At 45.5% G+C, this 27,298-nt stretch overlaps 1 protein-coding gene across 1 annotated transcript in view; it reads left to right on the top strand.

Moving 5' to 3' along the window:
• Nucleotides 1-27,298, top strand: part of Prkca (protein kinase C alpha) — a 392,514-nt gene that overhangs the window by 73,697 nt on the left and 291,519 nt on the right. The window lies entirely within an intron of this gene.

The following is a 27,298-nucleotide window of genomic DNA, read 5'->3' as shown; positions in this document are numbered from 1 at the left end:
TCTGCCTGGCCCCACTCTTGGTTCATTGCTTGCCTCCTGCCTTCTTTCCTATGGCTCTGCAGGTTGTTTTTTCTTACCGCCGGCATGGACTCCAGACCTTTCCCCATCCTGGCACACAGGGAAACACAAGCCCTTCACAGTCCCGTCGCTGTGCAACGGATGCCCACCGATAGGCAGTGCACTTACTTATTGGTATTCTGCCTTGGAAACCTAGCGATGGCGAGCAGCATCCTTCGCCTCCTGGATTGCAGTCCTGTCCCTGCTGACTTCCCAGCCTTCAGTTCGCATCACTCTCACTTTGCTACAGGTTTCCCCTCTCTACTGGGTTGTGCATGAGCAGTAAAATATGATGCATGTGGGGGCACGGGACGCTGTTTGTGCCTCTGGCTGCTTTTGCCATTGCACACAGAGAGCATGTCAGTCAGAAAAATGCAGTACTTCTGTAATTTCAGTTCAAAGAGATGGCAGATGCTAATTTTGATGTGTCTTGGCAGTTCTACACAGATGTCCTTTGGAGTGACTCTTCTTCCACTAGCTGGGGACGGTTTACTCTTAAAGTGCAAGGGTTTTGAAAGCACGCGTGATCTTTGCTTCCTTCTGCTTATCTTAAGAATGACCTTAGTACAGAATGATGCATCTTAGGAAATACTGGTGTGAAAACAAGTCTGGCGCAGCTCTCCCATGGAAGAATGGTGACAGCATGCAAGTTCTAACTGGTCTCCACTCTGTGGTTAAATTTTCCTTCGTTGTTTCAATACAGGATATGAGAATAAAGGTTACTTCCTACGAGTTTAATGTTGCCTGACATTTGCATATGGGCAGGTACATCCTGTTTGATGAGTTGTGTTGAAAGCCATTGGGATGATTGACACCCGCATGTAGTAAAATAGGAAAACATTCCTAGATTAATTCCCCTTCTCTTGGTACAAGAGAGATGCCAAGCCTCGCTTAGGTGAGTTTCTTTGATCTGATGAGTGATGGGTTGGCCGATGTTTGGGTGGTAACATTGAGGTTTCCGCACACTGTACCTAGGGAGACAGGATCTGTCACAAGGTCAGGCCAAGGCTAATAGATAGCAATCCACAAGGAGAAGCAAAACTATGGAAAGAGAAGTGCACGAGTGAGAAGTTCTCCTGGCAATGCTGAGGCAGGGCGCTGTGCTTGTGGAGACTCCTGATGGCTCAGTAAAAGAGGCCATTAGCTTTGACCTTCCTGTATGGTCATTGGCTTCTAGTGCGGAGTGAGCCTGGAGTGCATACACTCAGGAACCATCCACTTTGTACTAGTTTTGAGAAAAGGTTTCTCACTGGGCTGGAGTCCACTGACTAGGCTAGACTGGCCAGGGACTCACAGAATTTGTCTGCCTGTGCTGCTTCCCCAGTGTTGGCTTTAGGGGCACACACCACCATAGCAGTCTCTCTCTCTCTCTCTCTCTCTCTCTCTCTCTCTCTCTCTCTCTCTCTCTCTCTCTCTCTCTCTCTCTCTCTCTCCTGGGTTTTGGGGACTAAGTGCAAGTCCTCATGATTACACAGCAAGCTCTTTAAGACATTGCTTATCTAAAAAGAAGGATGAAACTGTTTCTACAAGTGTGTTGTATCCTCTCTGCATTGCCAGCAAGGTTGGTAGTGGTTTTGAGGAGGCTGACATGACATGTTTGAGCTTTGATTCCAGCACTTCCCTGTGGTTATCAAGTTCATGGGCACTGACCCCCTTGTTCAGATGATCACTGTGAGGGGCCCCCAGAAGGCTTCATTCATAGTGATTCCTGTGGACTTCTCCCCATTAGTTGTTTTCCATAAATTGGATTCTGTCATCTGTTACTCTTGATGCCTCTCGTTTCCATTCCCTATCCTCTTGCCTATAAGTTGCCAAGCTAGAGGTGTAGGTAGCCCCTCCCACTTCACCATGGAAAGGAGATGCTCAAGGTAGCCTGCCCTACCTCAGTCTCAGACAGAGGCCAGTTCTGATGGCTTGTGAAGCTGAGGAACCAGGTGTGAGGCTGAGGGAACCTGAGTACCCCTGAGAACCTCAGACATGAATGCAGGCCCTGCCATGGGCTTGTGTGGACTCTGCATCTGGGGTGGAAGGGGGTTTCCCACTCAACAGGTTAGATGGGTCGCTGTTCAGTAGGGAGCTGGAGAGGCTGGTGAGGACCTCCAGGTGCTGCTACTCCGCACATAGGGGCTCCGACTGTGGCCGCTTAGAGCCCTCTTCACTTGCTTTCATGCTGTGCATCCTGGAAGGAGCCTTGAGAGCAGAGAGGGGAGGTGGTCCCTCCCACCATTCTTGTGTGCTGGAAGTTTCACCCTGCCAACATGCTGGCCTAGCCCACCCTTGCACAGACTCTAATGGGTGTGAGCCTCTCTGCCACTGCCATGGACTTAGTGGCCCATTCCTGCGTCTTGTAAATCACTGAGTGTGGCATGTCTCTCAGGAGGTCCTTGGCGTCCCCTTTCTCCCCCAAGTGCAGAAGGAAGCCTCATTCTTCCGTCCTTATGTGCCATCCTCCTCTCAGATGGCCCAAATGTTGCCTAGTATGGTTATCTGTGGGGCAGACACATGTATCATTGGCTCTGCCCACCACAGTGCCTGGCAGCAGCTGGAGGGGAAAGCACTACAGCTCCTTTTCATCAGGCACGAGGAAGCCACCGAGTAACCTTACACAAACAAATACAACCACAAAACCCAGCTTTTGTATTAGTTACTTGTCTTGTTGCCTTGACACAAGCAACTTTAAAGCAGAGGGTTTTAGGATCACAGGTTGAGGATTGGGCCAGTCATGGCAGGGAGGCCCTGGCAGCTGGTCCCAGGGCGCATGATCAGAGCTCAATGACCAATGGGCCCCAGCTTGCCTTCTCCTTTTTAGTCACTCTGAGACCCCTCCAAGCTCATGGAATGCTCACCACATTTAGTATGTCTTATGTCTTCCTACCCCAGTTGACCCATCTGAATAATCTCTTTCAGACTCACACAGAGACCTGTTACTATGGTGAATGGTGCTTCTAAATCCCATTGAGGTGATAATCAAAATAAGCCATTGTATGCACCCACTCTTGTTATTTCACTTAAAAATTTTAATTTATTTAGAAAATTTCTAAATGCTTCAAGAACAGTGGAGCAAATCCTCCCATTCCTCTCTCTCTCAGGATTTACCATATGTTCCTCCTACCTCTGCCCTTGAGCACTTCTATACATACACACACACACACACACACACACACACACACACACACACTCACACACACATGCGCACACACAACATCACATGCATATACATGCACACATATGTACACACCACACACACACACCACATACAATACACATACCACACGTACATACACATACACATGCCATACACACACACATGCGCACACACACATCACATACGTATACACGCACACACATACATATACACACACTATACACATACATACCACATACAATACACATACCACACATACATACACATGCACACACACACCACATACATATACATGCACACATATGTACACACCACACACACACCACATACAATACACATACCACACATACATACACATACACATGCCATACACACACATACACATGCGCACACACACCACATACAATACACATACCACACATACATACACATACACACGCCATACACACACATACAACACACACACACTACACACACACACACACACACATACACACACACATGCACACATTCCACCCCTGTTTCTCACCCCTCTGTGTATGTACAAACACACATTCTGATCTTTGTTGGAAGGGTCTCTAAACAGGCACTCGTCCTATTGTGAATGGAGAAGGCGACCAGGAGTGTTGTTGTGGGAAATAAAAAGGAAGTTTGATTTTCAGCAGACTGGGCAGTTAGCAATGGGCTCCGTGAGAAGGGGACATCGGAGCGCATCCCTGTGTACATGCAGTGGTTAGTGGTGTCCGTGCTTGGGAGTTCAGCAAGAGAAAGGTGTCGCCTTAAGGCAGGGCCGCTTATCTTCTGGAACACTCACTCCGCTTTACCATATTTGGGGCTTTGGCCCGAGTAAGTCCTTTGTGGTTCTGAACTAACCTCATTTATTACTTCCTTAGCCTCTCAAGGGCTGTCACTGAAAAAGTGCCCTTAATTCTGCATGCATTCACTAGCAGGTTTATTAATGTGCACGGAGGCAGGGGATTGTGCAGATCTAGGAAGTGTTTAGTCAGCAGGGCCTCCTGGCCCTGCGAAATGCTTGCAAGAGCTAAGTGACCTAGGATGACAAACAGACACAATGTTTGCATATTAATAGCTGTGGCTTAATGTTGTAATTATACTTAGGAATTCTGTACATCCATATATAAGAGAAGTACAGGCCATGCCAAGTAGTTGGAACTTCAGCTTTTCCTACTATGTAGCGGAGGGGTTTGTTGAATTTAAAGAAGCTGGAAGGTCCTCACCGAAATGCTTTGATGGCAGCGTGCTTTCCAATGTATCTAGATGCGTATGTGGCTCAAGTGAAAGACACACACGCACATACCCTAGACCAGCGGGAGACAGGCACTTTCAGGCCCATGAGGCACTTTGTTAGCTAAACATTGGGGCAGTTGTGTAAGACAAACATTACATCTTGGTATGAGGTGGAACTAACAACAGCTTGCTTGAACTTGAGGTAATCTGAAACATAAACCGATGATATTATAAAATTAGGGGTGCTATGGAAGTGATGGGTAACCCTTAACAGACCCAGGCACTGTTTGGCTTTTAAAGTCCTCATCTAGGCTCTGGAAGACTACCTACCCTGGTTTTTTCCCTCATCACTCTGACAGGTGGTGCTGTCACTGGGGGAAAGACACATGGCAGGTCTGCAAAGTGGGGAAGCACAGGGAATGGCAGACACTGCAGCTTGCTGCAACCCAGCTCCTAGTTACTACCTTCCTCTGGGTCCTCTGCCACCTCAGGAATGGGCCATCATTGCCTTGAGTGCACCCACCAGAGTTTGAAGTCCCTAAACCTGGCTTTCTGCAGAGTGTGGTCAAGCATGGTTCCTCACAGGAAGCTGCCCCCCTCCCCCATTCTGTGCTCTGTGTGTGCAGCATGTGTGTGCCCGCACAAGCTTTGCAGAGTCAGAACTGTTGGGGGTTGGTGAGCCCCTGTAAAGAGGATAGACTAGTACAGGGGGGAGGGGATTCCAGGGCTAGCTGGCTGCTTTCAGCAGATACTCTGAGAGATGCAGGAAGGGCCCCAGAAGATATGCCAGAGGTCACTGGGGCTTTTGGTGGGTCAGTTCAGGTGACACCTGAGGAGGCAGGCACAGAAAAGAGGCCTTTTTCTCATCCATGAAGAATCCCAGCTTAGCATTTTACCCTGAGCAAAGTCCTTAGTCATTCTGCAGTGATCCTGGAAGCAGGCTAGGATCATCCCACATCCAGCAGGGCCCTACCCTGGGACCTGGAGGGGACATGGGGCCAGTTAGGGAGGTCAGAATGACTTCACAAGGAAGGATTTACATCCAAACTATTTAGGTTGGAAGAGAATCTGTCCCCACAGGAGGTGAGAGTGACTAATGTCCGACTGGTCTTTGAATCATCACTAGAGCCAGCACACAGCACTGGGCACCTCAGAGGGCAGAGTATTTAGCAGTAGACAGGGCAGGCCAGGCGAGCACTGTCGGTGGAGGGAAGTCACATGGTAAGTCAGTGAGCCCCAGAGGTGGACAGGGCCACTTCAGATGGTGTCCTAAAGAAAACAAAACCTCGTGGTGGCTCAGAGCAGAAGTGTTGAATTATGATATGATGCACTTTTCAGACTCTATCATTGGGGGTGTGCTTGCTTTAGCACACATGACGTTCAGAGCATGCTAAGCCAGGTACGGTGCAACCTGCAACCCCGGCACTCAGGAGGGAGGTGGCAGAGGGTAAAAAGTTACCACTCTGGCTCCGGTGAACATCTGAAAACAAGTAACAGTTCCTGCCACTAATGTACTTTGTCTTGTATTTGTTGTTGATATGGCCATAAATGAGTTATCATTATTTTTACCATTGTTTTAGCAGTTTTCAACAGGCAATTTTCAGACCAGGGGGACAGCTTAGCAGTTGAACCCTCACTTGGCATGCCCAGCACTATAGAAACAAGCAAAAATAACAACCTCAACCCCCCTCCAAATTCTCTTTTATTTTCAATTTAACAATCTTGCAGTGGGTGTTATAAGTGGGATACCCCAAATATATGCTACAAGAGCTATCCATGGAAAGATCTCTGTAGTTCCATAAACTGTGGAGGGATGTTTTGGGGGTTTCCGGAGCCCATTTTATCGGGGACCTCGTTTCCTGCTAAGGAACCTTGGTGCTGTAGATCGCTGCTTCCCAGCCCCTCTCCTTAACCACAGGAAGGAACTCTGCCAACCACATGTCTCCCACTGGGAAAAATAATTGGCCCAGGGAGCAGGGCTATTCTTAGCATTGTTTCAATTCAGGTTTAAGCTGTTAGTTCATAGAATATGGTAGCTATTAATTTAAGATGTGAAGATACGGTTACTAAGGGTAACTCTTCCTCCCACTCATCCAGAGTCTTTAAGCTGGGTGAAATGCTACCTGTTGAATGGAGGTTCCTTCTATCTCAAGGTTTCAGGTGCAGCCCAAATCCAGCGGTGGCATGGGAGCCTGTTGGGAGGGAGGGAGGGAGGGAGGAAGGGAGGGAGGGAGGGAGGGAGGGAGTATGTGTGAGTGTAAACTTGTGCCTGTATATAGGTGTGTGTATGTGTACACATGCACATGTGTGTGCATGCGTGTTTGCTTATTTGTGTACACATGCGTTCCTATGTGTGTCTGTGTGTATAATATATGTGCATGTGTATATGTGTGTGTTTGTGTTTGTGTGAGGGCATGGGAAAATGAATTAGGATCCTCGGAAGGAGCAGGAGGTAGAAGAGATAGCAAATACAAGGCAAATATTTTAAAAAACACCCTTCCTGTCCCTACGTGGAAAAATATTATATGGATACATATTCTCTGTAGTAGGTTTAAAAAGAAGGGAAGAAATCATTTAAAATCTCATAGCCCCGGGCGTGGTGGCACACACCTTTAATCCTAGCACTTGGGAGGCAGAGGCAGGCAGATTGCTGTGAGTTCGAGGTCAGCCTGGTCTACAAAATGAGTCCAGGACAGCCAAGACTTCAGAGAAAAACCCTGTCTTGAAAAACCAAAAGAAAACAAACAAACAAACAAAATCTCATAGCTTAGTCTCTTTTTTTTTTTTTATGATACTGCTAGACATCTATTTCATAGTGCATTTTATGCAGTTTTACCCCCCTTTTTAACTTATAAGTACTTTATTTCTTAAATATTTTTCAAGAATTTAAAAGTTGGCTGCATAATATTTTTACCTGATAAATGGTCTGTTGTAATTTTCTTGCCTTTTCTTTTTTTCTCACTGGGGCTGTGTGTCTTACCATGTTGCCCAGGTTCATCTTGAACTTGTGGGAAGAGTGACCCTCCCAGCTCAGTGGCCTGAGTAGCTATGGTATAGACAAAGAAGCCACCATGCCTGCTTTTCTTCTGTCATTTATATAACCTTTACTGGACTCTCTACTGCAGTTTTCCCTTTTCTTCTTTCTAAGTAAGGCTGAGATGAATATCTTTTGTCATAAATGTCTGTGTAAATATCTAATTTTCACATTAGAAATTGTTAAAAGTGAAATTATTCATTGGGTCCAACAATATAGCATTTCTTAGGGTGTGTGGTATATGCTGCCAAGTTACTCTTCCCAAACAGCACAATTTTACATTCTTGCTCTCAGCATGCTGAGTGCCTTTCTCCTCATAGTCCAGTTCATACTGGAATTTATACTTTCAATGGAACTTATTAATTTGATAGACAATAGCCATGCCATTTTGTTGCAAGATTTTTATATACAGAAGACATGGTAATGCATGAAATTTCTACTTGCTTTAGTGCGTCTCTTAGGGTCCTTGTTCACAGTTAAGAGTAAATATTTTTCCTTATGGATGCTTAGTTGCATGGATCACAGATGAATCCGCCCTCCTCTCTCTCACTTCCTCCCTCCCTCATTGGAGCTAAGGTTGGTGTTAGGTTTGTGACTTCAGTTATTTATGCTGAAGGCATAGTCTGTGAACCCCATAGCTTTGTGGTAACTTAAGTCCCATGATGCATAATTGGTTACTGTGGAGGATGACCCATTCCAGAAGGGTCTCCTTGGTGCCCTTACTCATAATGCAAAAATAATGCCTGCGTCCCAACAACATCAGTGCAGCCTGACTGTGTTTAAGACATCTCCTATGGCACTTTCACAGTGCAGGAGTGCCCTGTGACATGATCTACATGCCAAGGATTAGAGCCGTTGTATTTCTCTTTCCTTCCTCTATAGAGCTAGCACCTACCATTGCTGACAATTTTGAACTGTAACCCTACCATGATGTGTATTGGCACACATTCTTTGACCTCAGGGCTTTCTTCCTATCATTAGTATTTGTGCCAGTGCACAGGGCAAATGCTATCAGTGTTCTTATTTTGTTGTTGGTACAACTAAACCTTAAAGTGTTTAGATAATTTCCTTGGACTGAGTGGCACCTCTAGGAATGGACAATGCTGGAAACTGAACTGGTTCCAGAACACGTGTTCAAAGTCATAAGTCCAGTATCTTTAGGAACTGGAAAGAAACAAATCAGAATAATATTAAAGTAATACTTAAAAACATTGTAAGGAGCCGGGGAGATGGTTCAGCCAGTAGAATTTTTGCTATCTAAACACGAGGACTTGAGTTCAATCTCCCAGCACCTATATCAGAAAAAAATAGAAATCCAAGTGTAATGGAGTGTACCTATAGTCCCAGCACTCGGTGGGATGGAGACAGGAGGATCCCTGGGGCTTGCTGGCCAGGCAGTCTAACCAAATCTGCAAGCTCTTGTTTTACGCAGTTAAGGTGTGGAACAGTTGAGCAAGACACCAGATGTTGACCTTACTCTCTACATATAAGTGCATATATGTACACATATACCTGCCTACACTTGAATGTACACACACACACACACACACACACCCTTGTTCTTTTTTTTTTTTTTTTTTTAAGATTTATTTATTTACCATTATGTATACAGAGCTCTGCCTGCATGTACACCTACAGGCCAGAAGAGGGCATTAGATCACATTATAGATGGTTGTGAGCCACTATGTGGTTGCTAGGAATTGAACTCAGGTCCTCTGGATGGGCAGACAATGCCCTTAACCTCTGAGCCATCTCTCCGGCCCACACTCTTGTTCAATGTGTAGTTCCACATCTTATTACCCACGGAGGAAGGCTGAAGCAATGAAGTAATTTTGAGCTCTGACCACACCCTGCCCCCCCCCCAAGTGAATAGCGACTTGGCCCTCTAACCAGTTGAAGAAGAGACACCCAAATGGATCTTGGACTAATTTAGAAGACTTGCAGAATGAGATAAGTGCACATGGATGAAGAGCTGATTGGAATGAGGAGGGAGTTTGATGGGGCAAGCCATAAGACAGAGAAAGAAAGTTGCCCGAGCAAGCTGCATGCTTCAACCAGGCAACTGTGGGCAGTGTTTCCCATTTGGAGAATGTGTATTAGTATTCAGGGTATCCAGGAAGAGAATGGGGGAGGGACATAAGCAATTAGCCAATGGAAAAGCAGATGGATGATGGGGAGGTGGGTGACGTCATTCTACTCATCTGTTCTTTTAATAAGTAAAATTATAGCATAATTTCATCCATTCATTGAATGGTTATGCAATTAGGGTCGTGCTGTTGGTAAAAACTTCCAGAGGTTTTAGCGCACCAGGCAGATAGAATTATGGTGTTTACTTTAAAAAATCAAACTTGTTCTCTTCCCAGAGACTTAATTTTATTTAATGCTCAATTTTTGTGTTTATGGGTTCTGCATTTTTCTTGCATAGATTAAGATCCAATTTAAAGAAGAGCGTATGAGTGGTATGGCTGTAGGGACGCAGCACAGTGGTTTGTCAGTCAGTATTTTTATGTGAACTATAGAGTTTTATAAGGATGAGAATGTCATTAGAACTCTGACCCAAATCATATTTTCTCTAAAGCAATAAGTGAAGTATCAGGTGCCCCTTTAATAACTTCAAATATTCTATTGATATAGTTTTAAATTTTTTGGTAAAAAACATAAAACAGACTTTTTTTTTTTTTTTTTTTTTTTTTTTTTTTTTTAAGATGGAGTCTCACTATGTAGCCCTGGCTGGCCTGGAACTTGCTATTCAAACTTACAGAGCTCCACCTGCCTTTGCCTCCCAAGTACGATGATCAAAGGCATGTGTCCTCAGGCCCAGCTCATCCTAACCATTTGAAATCTTATTTAATATTTTGAAATTAAAATGTAATTCTTTCTTCTTTTTCTCCTTCCACCCCTCCTTGTGCACCCTCCCTTGCTTTCTATCAAACTCATGGCCTCTATTTCTTTAATTGTTCACACACACACACACACACACACACACACACACACACACACACACACTCCTAAACATATAAATGCAACTGCTCAGTCCACATACTGTTACTTGTGTGTGTGTGTGTGTGTGTGATCTCAGAGCTGACCTCTTGGTATTGCGTAGCCAATTCAGGGGCTCTTCTGCAGAGAAGACAATGCTCGTGTGACAGTCATCCAAGACCTCATCTTACAAAACCGAAACTCATTAAAACCACTTCCCGCTTTCCCCTCCCCCTGCCCACTTGCTTTCTGTTCCTCTCATTGGATTACTTAAAGTCCCTGTAAATAGGATCACACTGTAGGTACCTTTCTGTGACTGGCTCATTTCACCACCATCCCCAGGGGCTACTCCATGCTGCAGCTTTGGCACCGTTTCCTTCTTTCACTTGCCTATCCTGTGTTTGGTTTCTTCACCCACAGGTGGGAATTTTGGCATCTTCCACATCACTGTGACGAGAAGCCCTGCCACAAATATGCCTGTGCAGACATCTCCTTGCTTTCACAGAAACCCCGAAGTGAGTTTGCTGGGTCAGAGTGAGATAGGGATCTCCATGTTGTCTTCCACTGGAGCTGGCCCATTTCCCCGCCTAACCAGCAGTGCGCCCCAGTGCGGTTGTTTTATATTCTCTCCAACGCTTGCTGCTCGCACTCTTGCCATTTGTTTTAACAGCAGCCATCCTAATGGGGTCCTGAAGGCAGCTTTAAGTTTCTTGCCACATCAACGTTTTCTTCTTAGTTAAAGCCTTGTGACTTGAGATTTTGTATGTACTTTTGCTGTTATACTACCCAGAGGGAGGATGGGGACCACACACGGAGTCTAGCAATGTAAACAATATCATGCAGTAATATATATATATATATATGTGTGTGTGTGTGTGTGTGTGTGTGTGTGTGTGTGTGTGTGTGTATTGGATTGTACTGAGAAGCCTAACCCAAGGACACACTGAACTAACTCACTGTGACATGGTTTCTTATTAAGCCAAGGAATGCAACCTACCCTCTGAGACACCAGCATTCCAGTGGAGCCCTCAAAAGAGATGTTATTCCTGACCCTGAATTGTTGGAAGAGATAAAGCCATGCCTGTATGAGAGGCTTTACACTCACATGCTAGAGCACAGCCATGTATGGGGTGCTTCAGGGATGAGAGAGCAGAAATCTGAGACCCGCTGTCCTCTATATAAGGTGCGGACACTATTTATTTATGAATTTACCCTGTGAACTCTAATTGAAATCCACAGCGAATCAAATGGAAAACTAAATCTGTGGGAGTAGTGTTTTACTTAGAACCCATTAAAGCAATTTAAGTGCAGGTTTTTCCAGGTATAAATACCCAGCTTTCTGCAGGAGGGCAAATGTAGAAGTGGGAATACCTTTATGAATGCTCTGGGTGAGATGGAGGGAGGAGGTATACAATACAGCCTTTCAGGGAACACAGCGGCAGCCGTAAATCCATTTATGAACAGTTGAAATCGTGAAACTTTGCAGCATAATGTTAGCTTTCAATAATGCTGTTATTAAGAGAAATCAAAGGTTTGGATGTAGCACGTGGAGAAAATGGGCCATTATAAATTTGAATACATGAGTGGGACTTTGGTGCATCCAACAGATTCCCTTCTTACTTTATTTCTTGCTCACATTGCATTTCAATTATTCAAATAGGCAAGGAGATGTATTGGCTGGGAAGGGTGCTTTGCCTATAAGATGTGGTTTGTAGCGCGGTGAATTGCAGCTTTTCCTAAGCGCTGCACACTTTGTGATCTGTAGAAAAGTGTAGAAGTCAGCTGGATGGTGTGTGTGTGTGTGTGTGTGTGTGCTTATGCTTGCACAATAAGAACTTTGCCAACCGAGCCATCTCCCCAGACTTCTGGTTATTCATTTATATGTGAGGACACACAGGCTTGTTATCCACCTCAGGCCTTTGCTTTAGCTCCGCAGTGTAAGCAGTGAACAAAACAGGAAAGACAGTCACAGTGGTCCATGTAGACTAGGAGATGCCCAGGAAGTTGCAAATACCTAAGCAGTAGAGCTCTGGTCTCTGAACATCAGCACTCAAGTAACCGTGGCAAGGTAACTCATCCTGTTCTTGACTCCAGCGTGAAATAAAAACAAAACAAGCAAACAAGCAAACAAGCGAGCAAGCAAACATCAAACAAAAACTCAAGCCAGTTTCCTCTGATAACTCCATTCCGTCCGATGTGCTAAGGGTGATTGTGTGATACTTTTGGTGTGCACTCCTACTTGCTTGCTTACTTTTGGCAGGTCGCTTCTTCATGAAGGAGGAGGCTGCAAGCTTGTTTCAAGTCCTCAGCAGTAGTCACAGTTAGAGGCGCCGCCGAAACTTGCTTGCTGTCTATCCCAGTGGGGAGAGAAAGGAGACAATAGCTAGTGTCCCGGGATGATCCCTATTTTCTTTGCCAAGACAGCACTGAGTCTTCACCCTACCCCAGCCGCGGGGATTGCAGACTAAGTAGCCGTGGGGCCAAGGGGCTCTGGAATGTTTCCTAACTGACACTCCCTCAGGTATAATAATACCGCTCTCTAAGTGGCACTGCCACTGACTTCTGATTTCCCCAAAGCGGCGTGTACACATAGTGAACATTGAGCCAGGACTCAAAGCCAGCAGTGTTTCCCCGCTTTCCCCTGGGTTTGCCCACAGGCTGTCCACTCCTTTCCGTGATGTTCTCTGGACCAGGGCCAGCTGTTGCTTCACGTGGAAAACATCTACCTATATTTAGTGTCCCCACCAGGCCACCCAGCAGCATCAGCTTTCTATTACTTCATATTCATTAATAATTGTGAGAGGAAAAACAACAACAGTGTAACCCTCTACGTAATTGGATTTGCGTCCCATTTCACACTTAGAGCAGACATTTAAAGACTTTGTTGGCTTGAAAGTCTGAATTTAGAGGTTCTCGGTTGGTGAAGCCTGTTTCTCCAAGGGCTTGTAATCTAACGATTCAAGCCCTGTTCTTCTACATGTAAAATTAATCCCTCCCAGTCGGTACTAACGCCTGAATGGAGATGGTTGAAAATATTTGGCTGATGGGTCTCTGTGCTCTTCATTAGGAGTGAAAAAGTCAAGCATTTTGGTAGGAAAGAGTACTTGGCTGCAATCTAGCAGGCTTCCTGTGGCTGTGTTCCTATTAGCAGGCTTTGGGGGCTTCCCATGGCTGTGGTCATAGGGTGGGGGCTGGGGGGAGAAAGGACTATATTATCTTTACCTCTTTAAAAAATAAAAACGAACGTGGCTTCCTTCCCTCTTCTGCAGCCAGCCGTCAGGTTTGAATGCCTGCCCCAGTTTGCTCTGTCATAAGCTGAGTTAGTGGGCTGAGCGACAAGGCCAGGCAGCTGTCCAAGACAGATTGCCCACTGCCAAGCACACCCGAAAACCCTGCTGCAGACGTCTGAGGAAGCAGGAGTGGTGATCTGCCTGGCCTGTGGGTTTCAGGATATGGATTTCTTGCTCATTTCAGCAGTTTTGAGTTAAAAATGTGATTTCTTCTGGGTTTAGTTTCTTCTGTAATATATGGTATATATCATAGTTAGTTAGTTAGCTAGCTAGCTAGTTAGTTAGTTAGTTAGTTAGTTAGATAGATACTCTCAGAAGTGTTTGTAAAAATACCACCCCTGTGAGACAAGGACAACCTCCTGTGAGCTACAGGCGTGTTCCAGGTCAACAGAAAGGGTGTTGCTGAATCCCAAATCAAGTCAGTTCGCAGGTGGCTAAAAGATTCCTTCCTGTGTGACGCCTGGAAAACAGGCTCCCCAGGAGCCCATGTTGCCAAGTCCACGTAGCTAGAGAAGCGCCTGGGCTCTCAGTGTCCTAGGCTGAATTTCATAGAGGGTGTGAATATTCTGTGCTGAAGCTAGCTAGTAGTTAGGACCTAAAATTAAAATAAAAAGGAGTCGATCATTTGGGCTCCTCACTTAAGGTGCTTGAAACCTAACTCTGGGAGTCCCTAACTCAAAGGGAGACCATCCCTTTCACACTTTTTTTTAAAATTTTAGTTATTCACTTTATATCTCAATAGTAGCCCCGTCCCTCCTCTCCTCCCGGCCCCTCCCCTCTATCCCTCCCTCGTCTCCCTATCCCTCCTCCTCTGCCCCTTAGAAAAGGGAAGATCCTTTCCTGCAAGCCTGCCTCAGTGCTTCGAGTCTCATCAGGACTGTGCACTTCCTCTTTCACGGTGTCCTGGCAAGGCAGCCACACCAGGGTGAAGTGATTAAAAGGCATGCAACTGAGACCTTGTCAGAGACAGCCCCACCCCCTTTCTGGGGGACCCACATGGAGGCTAAGCCGCCCACTGGGCATATACGTGTAGTGGGTCAAGGTCTAGTCCATGCCTGGTCCTTGGCTGGTGCTTCAGTCTCAGCTTGGCTGGCCCCAGAAACACCTGCCAGGGGAGAGGGCGGTGAAGTCAGCTTGGGGTTTTGTCCCTTTGAGTAAGAGAGCCTGTCTGTTTCTAACGGACTGCACATTCTTGGCAGTGTCTGCATCTACGGAGGACACTTCGTTTCCAGGAAACCTCATCTCAAGGAAATTATTGCATTTGGGGAAGTCTTTGCCATGTAGCGTCAAGCCAGTCATTGTTGCTTTGACAGCCAAAGTTCTGTTTGAATGCTTTTACATGATTACAGAGATCTGGGGAAATTAATTCTGTCATGTGTTTGGTGGACAACTCACTGAGCTATGAGTTGAATGCATGAGCTGCCCCCTTACTTGCTTCGTCAGGCTTCCGTTTGTTTTATATCCCTGTCTACCCATTCTTTATCGGGACCTGAGCATGCATACTTCAAGAGTTGTGCTGGCCTAAGATAGTTAATTAATTAATTAACTTATTTTGGTTTTTCCAGACTGGGTTTCTCTGTGTAGCCTTGGCTGTCCTAGACTTGCTTTGTAGACCAGGCTGGCCTTGAACTCACATCGATCCACCTGCCTCTGCCTCCCGAGTGCTGGGATTAAAGGCGTGCGCCACCACCACCTGGCTCAGGTTTCCTCACTGAACTTGGAACTTTCCATTTGGGTGAGGCTGGTTGGCCAGCCAGCCTCCAGTGTCCTCGTGTCCCCTGCCCCAGTGATGCGGTTATGTGTGAGCCCTGTCACAGGCAGATTCTATGTGACTGCAGGGAATTCAAACTCAGCCCTGTACACTCTTGTTAGGCGTTTATATGTTTCTACTATCCTGAAGAATATTTTTTTGCATTTCTTGGGAGGAAAAAAAAAAAGCAGGTTTCTCTTTTCCTTATGGTTAAATTAGCATATCAACATTTTATGATGCATTAGCAGAATTTTGCAGCATTTCTACTTGGCAAGGACTATAGTGTTCATAACTGAATGCTACAGGCACCATTTAAAGTCTGTCTTCGATGTAAATACACATTTTTACATGTGTTTCTTATACATAGATAATGGAAGAGCAATTTAAATTCATCGTTACTTTAACAGTGGGAACTCATCTTTTTGAAAAGCTTTGCATGGGGATTTGAGCGCTTATGCAATTTGTTGTTAGAACCATCCATGCCTCAAAGAAGGCTAGGCTCCATTACACATTATAGAAATTGGTGTTGACACTAATTCACTTTTTGTGTCTCTTTTGGGGGAGATGGATGACATACAACTGAAGAGAGAGTCACTGGGAAACGTTCTCTAATCAAACTAGACTGTTGAAGGCAACCATAGGTCAGTGACATATCGTTTGCATATATATTCACATTATGCAAGGAGAAAAATATTTGGAAGAAAAAAGAATTTGAATCTGATTGTTCAGTGCATAAAAATACCTACCTGTGGGATTGTGTTGACTATTTCATCCATTGTTAGTTAATTATCGCCTTTGTAATTATGTAATCTATTCAAATCAGTGCATTTTAGGATATTATTTTAATCTGAAAGTTGTCAAACATTGTAATATTATAACTTCAGGTTTGAAAACTGGTTTCTGAAAATGGAGAAACCTAGGCTTTTTTTTTTTTTTTCTTCTGTGGTTTTATTTGACCCAAGCTGGCCTCACACTTACTAGCTAACTGAGATGACCCTGAGTTTTTTATTTTCCTATCTCCACCTCCCAAGTGCTAGTATGCTAGCAGTGCACCACTATGTCCAGCTTCAAAATACGGGTATCCTTACACCCTTGTCACCTCCCACAAGACTTCAAGTCTGGTGTGGGCATTAATGCTTTCTGGGTGTTAGCCTGTGATGGGCTGAGGAGGAAGGCCTAGCCCCTCACCTAGCACCGGATTTTGCACTTGCTCATTTACATAGTCTTAAAAAAGAATGGCTCTCATCTTGTTGTGTCTGTTTTTAGTACTAGTATTCATATCACTTTATCTTGGCCAGCAATAAGAACAGAGATCGAGAAGGTCAAATACAAAATAGTTAATTTCGCTGCTTGATGGTTGGTTGGTGTGTGGGAAATGTGTCACTTTGAATTGAAATAGTGTTTGTCAGGTATCTTAAAAATCTTAATTTTGCCAAGGCTGCGCAGAGGAACCCTGTCCTGAAAACAAAACAAAACAAAACAAAAATCTTAATTGAGGGGAGGCTAAGCTTTTTTACTGAATGCTGAAAAGTGATGAGTGGAGGGTTGGGGAGGGTTTAACAGCCTCATGGGGCACTCTAGAGGTGGAGTGGGCGATGGGTATGGGGGGATTGGTGAAAATGAGGCAAAGAGTCTGTCTTCTGTTCCTCCTGGAGTTTGTTTAAAGTCTTGGGTGTTGGCAGCTGGTCCTAGGGGTACTGGGTGAATCTGTGCTTTTTGTACTATAAGGAATATCCTTCTTGTCTTGTGATCCTGTTCCTGCAGCCTGTTCCACAGGTGGGTTATAATTGATGGTAGAAGATTATTCCCTCTCTGGGGAAAGAACACTTAGGAGAGTGGTTGGCCTTTGCCGGCATCGTCATATGCAGCATTTCTGTGCAGTAGCCCATTAGTATATCCAACAGTTCTCTCGTGTCTATTGGGGATATTTTAGAGACAGTATTGGAGAATAGAATTGTATTTAGATAGATGTGTGCTGTGCCCTCCCTTTCAAATACATTAAATCATGAGTCTTGAAAAAAATTGGACTTGGTGGATGGAGCCTACGGATCAGAATGCTGTTAATACACTTTGTTCCTGCACTCTTATGTTCACCCAGTGAGTGTCACATGTTGCCTTCCCATGTGCCAGGCGCAGTGTCAGGTGGGAGTGAATTGTGAAGACTGACTGGCATCTCTCTGGTCCTTTTCTCTGAATTACATGGCAGATATATTCATGGATTTCTGTCTTGGGTGCCTCTAATTTTCATCTATTTATTTATTTTCATAATGATGAATATTGAAATCAGCCTTGCAAATGCTGCCACCAAGCCAAACCCCCATCCCTTCTCTTTTATTTTATAGAGGATGGTAAGAGGTTTTTTGTTTTGTTTTGTTTTGTTTTGTTTTTTAATCAGTGAAAATAACTTACACCTCCACTATCATTCTCTTTTAATGAAGGATAGAAAATTTGCATGTCACAAATGCTGTGAGCAAAGGAAACACACCTCTAGAGGGGGTGACTGACTCGTGCATGAGTGGGTTCAGGGTGGAAGCTCAACTATGGCGGAGTCTTGTCTGTCACTGAAAGCTGCACTAAATGGTCAGCTATTCCAGCTTCAGGGATGGTTTGCAGCTGCTAAAGTTACCAAATAAACATCTTGATATAAGAAAATAATCGTTTAACTTTTAAAAAAAAGTGTAAATTGTTATTCCTGGTTTTTGAGCACAGTTGTATAACTTTCGTTCCAACTCATTGACATTGTGAAGTAGTTGACCTCTTGAACTTCACAATGACTTCCTCAGATGCAGGCTAAGGGCTGGGAGGGCTGTGCTTGCTTTGGCTTAGAGTTGCTTCCACCTTTCATTGAGCCAAACTTTGCATAAAGTTGATATTTCCTATGCTTGACTTTATTGTTTTTTTCAGGCACTCTGATATGATCGATGTTGGCCTAGTTGTTCTGTGAGACAGAGAATCCCACCCTAAGCTGTGTTCTTTTCTTTTTTTTCCCTTTCTTTTAAGAGTGTGTCTCTGCAGGTGGGTCATGGACCCGAGCAGGTTACAGACCCTTTCAGAAGGGCGTTAATATCAAATGTACCCTCACGATATCACCAGGGTTCTCTTACCTCTTTTTACAGTGTGAGCATTTGGCCTGCTGGTGGATGAGCCTTGCCTTGGGCCAGCCAAGCCTTAGGCATGCTGGCCACTAGCTGTCCTGTAATCTTCACCACTACTCAGATGCTATAGGAATGGAGAAAAAAGCCAGTCTCTCTTGAGGGTGGTCCTGATGAAGCGCTCAAGATTAGTCAGCGCTTTCATCTGCCCTGATGGCCTCCGAGTTACGGGTTTCCTCTTCAAAGGACTGGGGAGGTTGTTTTGTTTCGCTTTAAGATGAAGTTGGCTTCTCACTTCAAGGACAATGAGTGAGTCTTTGGCCTGTGCCCAAAGTCTGCGAACTGCTGCTCTGGTCACCCAGGGCAGAGCCTCAGCAAGAGGAGGGAGGGAGCCCACGTACACTTGGACGGAGTCCTGCCCGGCCAGCAGGGGCACTGAGGTCTTTACTTTGTGATATCTCCAAGCACTCCTCACTGTAGTGGCAAGGTGGATGCGCTGGGTTTGGGGCAATAATTGCTCAAAAGCACACTCCCTTTCCCCATCCTTCTGTGACTGGCCTGGCAGGGATGAAATTATTCTAAAGAGACACTTAAGTCCCTCCATTTGGCTATCACAGCATTGAAACATTTCATCCACAAGTTAAAATACTCCCAGCAATGTCATGGTGCGAGAGCAGGAAGCCTACATTCTAGGCCTGCAAAAGGAAAGCTTTTCTCCTGGAAAGAGATTTGCAACTTGTCAGCCCACTTTGCTGGGAGTGAAGACTTGGCCAAGACTACTTCAGAATGCATAGCCTTCTAGTTAAATCTAAACCTCATGTCAGGAGCCTGAAGGTGGACTTCCAGGGAGGGCTGGATTCCCACCTCACCCCCCACCCCCAGTGTGGCCATGTTGAATAAATCCCTTTTTTTCTTCTTGTTTTTCACTGTTAAACATTTTTTAAGTGTGTGTGTGAGTGTGTGTGTGTGTGTGTGTGTGTGTGTGTGTGTGTGTGTGTCTGCCTGCCTGCCTGCCTGCCTATCTGTCTGTCTTATGGAGGTCAGAGGGTAAGTTGGGGGAATAGATTTTTCTCTTTGCACCATGTGAGACCTAGAGATCAAACTCTGGTCCTCAGGCTTGCAGGTCCCTTTTCCTGCTAAACCATCTTGCTGGCCTTGCATTTATACTATTAATTTGGCTCCTATGATTGGTTTATTGATGATAGATGGCTGAACCTGGCCTATTGGGACATAGGCAGTGACCCTCAGTGCGGTAACATTTCCTTTGCTGTGGGAGATGGGAAAACAAAGCAAAGCCCTTGTCCTGTTCTGACTCCCAGCTCAGCAGCAAAATGTGTGGGGTGCGCTCTCTCTCTCTCTCTCTCTCTCTCTCTCTCTCTCTCTCTCTCTCTCAGCAGCTAGTTACTAGAGGACACCAGCTATGAGAGGCAGGAAATCCAGCTACTGTTTACATGCCACTCAACAGAGCAGCTAGCAAGGCAGGGTTCCCATGCCTTCTCTGGGCACACCACCCTCCTGGCACTGCACATGCTCATAAGTAGGAAGTTCTGAACCTTGTCTTCTAGGAGATTTATGAGGCTTTATCACATAGACATGCCGTGTTATGCCAATGGTGGTCAGCTGACCTTCAGCCCCTCTTCACTCCCTGAGGACAGAGGTGCTGAAGCCTCCAGCTCAGATGAAATGGTTGGTTCTTTGGCAAGCAGTCTATCCTGAGGTCTGACCAGAGCTTATCAGAGGCCACTTCTTTAGAACAAAAGATGCTTTTATCATCCACAAATCCCAAAGGATTTAGGAGTCCCATCCAAGGAACTGGGGCCAAAGGCCAAATATTAGTTAGAGCAGAGGACTCTCATGGAATCTTGAGCTAAGAAGGTGCAGGGAATAGAGCAGAGCAGACAGCAGTAATGTCTCTTCTTGATCACAGGCTGCTACGCACATATGGAGCTAGGGTGCAATTTTACGTCTCTGTTCGTATGGACATCACAGCCTACATGTTTGGAGCAAGGGTAGGCTTTTTGAAGATTTGAATGTCTTAAGTAACACAACCAGCTTGGCAGCAGTCCTTCCCTTAACCAGTTTCTATTTCTGTTTGACTGTGCAAATCAGGAAGATGTTAAAGTCCACAGACAACAGATATATGGGGAAGGAAGTAGAAAAAGTCCAGGGGATGGGTTAACACTTCCTGGTTCCTGGTGCAAGGATTCTTTGGAAGACACTAGAAAAAAACATAGAAAGCCAAGTTAGAGATCTAGTCAATGCGATGAAAATGGCAGTATGTGAAAGTCTATAGGGACAATAGGAAGAACACAAGGGACATATACTTAGAGAAGGGGAGGGAGGAGGGAGGAGAGAGAGAGAGAGAGAGAGAGAGAGAGAGAGAGAGAGAGAGAGAGAGAGAGAGATAAAGTACTGAAAAGAAGCAAAAAAGTATAGCCACATAGTAACAGGTGCCGATGGATTCAATCAACATGACAGATCATGTTTTCATGTTTTCTCTCATACTCTTCCTTGTCTTCCAAGCTTCCTAAAATGGAGCACTGTCAAAGGCCTCATCTATATAAACCTTTTAAGGGAAACAATTTTGCATTTATGTAGTAAGACTCTTTATGATCTCTGCTGAATTCAAGTTCATCCACATTGTACGTTTAATGACGACTGAGGCAACAGATGCAGTCCTTGAGTTTAAATGGTAGGATGATGTTCCTTTAGACATAACAACACAGCAAAGGAACAGTGGAGTAAAGGATCCTCTGGACTCTCTTCAGAGAACAGTCTCTGGACAGTGAAGGGAGGAGAGGGGCTGGTCCCTGGTGATTGCCACAGTGATGTGGGAGAGATTAGAAAATTACCAAGAAGTAGCCGTTTGCCCACATACTGCTGCTGAGATGTAAATAATTAACTTTTGGCCCAGCCGTGACCCCAGGACTTGGGAGCTGTTCATTCAGAAGTGCTACAGCAGAGGCCAGAGGCTTTAAAACCACACTGCCAATCCCTGGGAGTGTTTTACAGCGTTTTCTCTGTTCCTGACCAAGATCAAAGATTTTGTTAAGTTACTATTAAAGATGTAGAGAAACAGAAAACCAGAACAAAACAAAACAAAAACTACCCAGAGCTTTCTGGCCCCACCCACGCTCTAAGTACCTGGGGAAGGGGATGCCCCCTTTTCTGGGAAGGTTGAGTGACAGAGACTTTGTCTATATATTGTCAGTGCCAAACCAGATATGCTTTCATATCTCCTTGGTGGCTCGTTAAGAGTTCTGGAACACATACCTGGCACATAGTGGCCATTGGTTTGAGTGTTGGTTCTATGGTGATGGGTGAGACCCTCCCTGCAGCTATGGGAGTATCCTAATCATTTGTAAACCATTCTCTATCTCGTCCAGAATGTATCGTTATATACCATAGACTGGGTTCTGTAAGTGATGGCTATACCAGCCACGTGGTTCAGACCCCTGGAGAATGGGTAGCCAGAGTGTTAACCAGATGAGAGAGCACTCCAAGGAAAAGACAGGCATGGGCTATGTAGAAAGCTGAGCCTAGGAGCAGCAGCATGCATGTTCCCAGTGGCTAGAAAAGGGAAGGGAAGGATGTCTGCTGAGAGTGACAGGGAGTTGATTCAGGCACAGGCACCTGCTGGAGTGGGAAACAGCCACGTTCAGCTGTGGAGTGACTGGCGGAAAGCTAGAGAGCTGTCCACACAGCCATCCAGTGTGGCCAACCTGGTTTCATCTGAGGCATTTCACGGGCCGACCGGAATTATAATCACTGTGGATGGGTGCTTATCATGTGCCAGGCGTGTCTTGTAAATGGGTTCACTCAGTCTGTTCAGCTGTCTGGAGTGGACAACACTGTTACCTTCACTTGGTGATGTGGAAGCTGAGGCGGAAAACCTGAGCAAGCCACATGGCTGCACGAGGAGCTGTCAGGATGTGACTCCTCTATGCGTGGGTGAGGGGTGTGAGCAGTGACCCTCAAGGCTATATGACTTGCTCCTGGAGGGACATTGTCCAGCACGTGGACTGCTGTTCTAAAGAGCTGGGAATTTCCCTGTGGGACCAGTGTTTGCGATTCCCTCCACCCACACATCACACATCAGCAGGATTCCCTCCGGAACGAAATCCCTCTCCTTTTTCTTTATGAAGATAGCAGCAACAACAACAAAAAGGTTAATTAAACATCATGAAGTTCATACTGAGGTTTGCTGGAATTTACTGTGTCATTTGTCTTAAGTATGAAGACAGATATGTAGCTGCCTCAGTGCCACAGTGACGGGAGCTTTGATGTCTGGAGAGCTGGGAGAACCCCTCACCCTCAGCACAGCAGAGGAATGTGGCTCTGTCCCACTGTCTTGTCTGGCTGTTCCCATCATGCACTGCCCACTCTCTGGCAGCAAGGCATGCCCTCTGAAGGAGACTGTAGGCTTTCTGTAATTGTTCTGGCCTCCGGTTTCCTGTAGAGCGAGCACTCAGGCAAGTGCTGGCCACATCGCCTCAGCTCTCCTTCATTGCACACTATGGAAGCGAAGCAGAGGTCCACCCTCCCCGAGTCACTGTGAAGACAGCTAGCTCCTAGTACTTAGCACTCGGGTACACCTTTACCAATTCCTCAGTTGCTTCATAAGTAGTGAAGATAAAAAATGGGTCACATACATACATACTTACATACATACATATATACTCACACACATATATATACATGCATACATATAGATATTCTTCTATTGATGCCAAATTTAAATATTGTTGTCTCTGCCCCCTGCTTCCAAAAATCTCTGTAGAACCTCAGACTACTATGTGGTCCCTCCTATCATGAGGAGGCAGGGCGCTTAGAGGACCTCCTTCTTTTAACTACTAAACTCTCATCTTAACAATTAGCTCCCGGAAATTCAAAACATCCTGGCCTTACAAACTACGCACATCAGCGGTGTCTTGATGTGGTCCCCTTTGAAGACAGTACAGACGCTTCAGCAGGTGCTTCTGAGGACTCCCAGCGAACCTCAAGTTTTACCATCTCCTGCATCTGGGTCCTCTCATTTGGAAGGGAGAAGGAGAGTGACAAAAGGACTTGCCTGGTGGGAAAGGGGGTGGCATGCACATTTCTAGGTGATAAGGAGGTCTGCAAACTCAGAGCAAACTGCCAAGTTGCAAATGATCCTGGTTTAATAAAGCCCCAGAGACTGAGGCAGGATTCTCAGGAGAAATGGCAGCATGTCCAGTTTATTCCTTTATTCACTTGGTGATGCCGATACTATCCCTGGTTCTAACACTTGCTGAGCAACAAACAGATCTGCTGAGGAAGTAACGAGAGAGACAGTCCCTCCATTCCAGAGACCATGAGATTCTGGCTTTCCTAAGCTCTAGTGAAGGGCGAGGTAGGGAGTGAGAAATAATCGGATCTTTTTTTGCAGACAGTCTTACTATGTGTCCATGGCTGCCCTAGTGTCAGCAGGCTAGCCTTCAGCTTCGGAGAGCCACCTGCTCTGCCCTTCAGTACTGGGATTAAACATGTGCGCTACCACACCTGGTTGGATTTTTTTTTTTTTTCTTTTCTTTTGAGACAAGATCTAATGTAGCAGAGCCTGGCCCTGAACTTGCTGGGATTGCAGGTGTGTGCCACTGTGTCCATCTCCAGTCCATTAATTGGCTCTTTTGGCAAAAGCTCTACCATTTGAAGACCCGTTTTGGAACCAAGAAGGTAACTCTTAGTGGTGCTGGTGACACATTACCTTTATAGCTTACACTCACAATGGAAATCTTACATTCTAGTGGTGACTATCTAGTGACACAACTTAACCACTCAGGGGTTGGTACTACCAAATGCCACTGCCCGCCCCCTTCACCCCCAGTCCCATGCAAGGCCTTCTCCTGTTTTTACTCAGGAGATAAGAGAAGTGAATTTGAAAGGCTCTGGTTGAGTAATAGAGAAATCAGGAGCTCGTCTGACAATGCAAAGGAGTGAAGGAAGGGACTCTCCCTTCCCTTTTGACGACATACCATTTTCCATTTGCCTCTGTCATCTAGACATCACAACCCAAGTGCGGGAACCGGAGAGGCAGCTCAGCAAGTAAAGTAAACATGAGAACCTGAGTGTGAGCTGCCACACCCATGTAAAGATGTCACATATGATGGCAAATGCTTGTGATGTATGTGCTGGCAAGGTGGAGGCAGGAGGATCTGTGGGGCTCAAAGGATAACCAGCCTAGTCTAATCGTGGGCTTCAGGTTAATGAGAGACCACACATACACGCATGAACGCACACGCGCACGCGCGCACGCGCGCGCGCGCGCACACACACACATACACACACACACACACACCCTACAGTCATTTAAACAAACAAACAAACTTGGCCATGGTGGTCTTCTTTTCTCCCCTCACCCCCTTCTGTCTTTCTTCCTTTTAGCTGTGCTGGGTGAGTCAGCATTACAGGGAAAACTATTCACACGAAATGCCCTTTTCTCTGTGCCCCGCTTTGCACATTGGGTTCCTTTGCTTGGGCTATCGCAACACAGTACAGAATGAGGTCTTTAAGGATAGCAGTTCATTTCCTCACAGTTCCAGAGACTGGAAGTCCAAGATCAAGGTTGTCAGCGGATGATTTCATCATGGCTTACCGACAGAGACCAAGGCCTTCTGTGTGTGCTCTGGCTATGTTTCTCCTAATCTCTTTCTATCAGATTAGGGCCCATGTCAATGACCTCATTTAGCCTAATTGCTTCTTGCAAGGCACTATCCCCAAGGAAGGTCACCTTCTTAAGTACAGGGGGTTAGGCATCAACACACAGACATCCGAGGGGGACACAGTTCAGCTCGCGATATATGCCCACTTTACTTTTTCATCATAATTTTGTAGTTTTAGACCCCCTGATTTATATTTCTCTGCTTCAAGAGCTCAGAACATCTCAGTTTACAATATCTGGTATAACAAGAATTGGAGTGAGGCAGGGGTTTGAAACTCTGTTGAGCTCATGAAATTTTACTGCGGCAAGGCCAACGTAGAGCCGATAAGCTCTGCACACATTTGTGGCATGTTGTTAGCTGGGTGGGTGTCACAGACTCATGAAAGTTCAAGGGATAACAGAAGGACACGTTTCAAAATGTTCTAAGTGGTGAGAACAGCAGAGATGATTCTGTTGTTGTTGGCTCTAAGGCTTGAAGCAATAATCAAGTGGAGAGTAGCACACTGAAGGCAGCCTGCTAGGACAGACTTTCCCCATCCAGGCCTCTGTTATGGCATCATGGGGTAGAGTAGGGTATGAAGATTTCATGTCAGGTCATTTAAGTGGATACTGACTTTTTATCTGAATATATATTGCTTCATGTGTATGCATGTATTGTATATATGGGGCCATAGATGTGCATGTGTGTGCATGCCAGTGCATATGACTGTGAGGGGCAGAAGAGGATGCTAGGTTTCTTTCTTTATCACATTACACTTTATTCACTTGAGGCAGGGTCTCTCACTGTACCTGAAGCTTGCCATTTTGGCTAGACTGGGTAGCCAGAGAGATCCCTGGGGTTAACACCTGCTTCTGTTTCCCAGGGTCTGGGCTTACATGTACATATCATCATGGCTGACTTTTACTTAGGTGCCAGGGAATTGAACCCTCATCCTCATGCCAGCATAGCAAGGGCTCGTTACCCACTGAACTGCCTCTCTAACCCTGACACTGTAGTTTTAAAATGGTGGTTAGACTACTTACAGCCATGTTAAAGTCATCTATCTGGTAGACAGTGAGATAGAAATGCCCCTCATTCACATAAAGTATTGCTGCAGAGGAGGGGTTGTTAGAATCCTACAGTGTGTGAGCCTAAGTTCAGGAAGGCACTCTCCTCAGGGTACCACAGGGTGATGCTGCCTCCCTGGAGAGCATGGGGCCTTTTGTCTCTGGACTTTGCAAGTGGCACTTTCTCCTTGGCTGAGACTTCCGCCTGCTGCAATCCCCTTTGTGTTCACTTGCAAGTAGCCATGCCCACGATGCTGTATTTGGAAACCTTAGGTTCTTGGGAATTTCCAGACGGAAAATTTTTATAATTCAGAGAAATTGGATTCAATCTTCACCAGCCAGAGATTTTTACCAACATAACAAATAGCATGGAAGGAAATGATCGAGAAAGACTTGGATTTCTTCCTGATAGTTTCAGAAGCGTCATTTACATATGCTAATTGTTCACCTGACTCTGAAGAGTGTCTCTTAAGCACTCACCTGCTGGTCCTGGTCAGTGTGAAGACGTTAAAGGAGACGAGATGATAATGGAATCTTTTTAGTGCATCCTGGGTTCCTTACCAGGAATCTGCAGTTATAATTACGGCTTATGGAGTGTTCCATCCCCAGTTGAGAAACACAGTAATATTGTGCAGGAAAAAAAAAAAAAAAAAAAACTTTAAGCACACTCACCCCTCTAGAATCTTCTACGATGGCTCTAATTACACAGCGAGCACTTGCCTAGTGCTGAATGTGTTTTAAGATTTCAGTCAGTCGTTCAAGTGCCGCTGATATCAGCTTCTGAAGCAGCGTGCTGCTCCGCCGCGGATGCTCCTCTGGCCTCATGTACTCCTGCTGATAGCCTTTTAAGAGCACTAAAACCCTGTTTATTAAAAACAACTCTCTTTGGCGCTTTGTAGCATCAGGAGAAGGCCGCTTTAGCAAAAGTGGAGTGTCTCCCAGACCGCCCACCACAAGGAGAATTACTCTTCCCA

The sequence above is a fragment of the Acomys russatus genome, chromosome 16 (assembly GCF_903995435.1).
Source record: "Acomys russatus chromosome 16, mAcoRus1.1, whole genome shotgun sequence".
Classification (NCBI taxonomy): Eukaryota; Metazoa; Chordata; class Mammalia; order Rodentia; family Muridae; genus Acomys; species Acomys russatus.
This window is presented reverse-complemented; position numbering and strand designations above follow the sequence as displayed.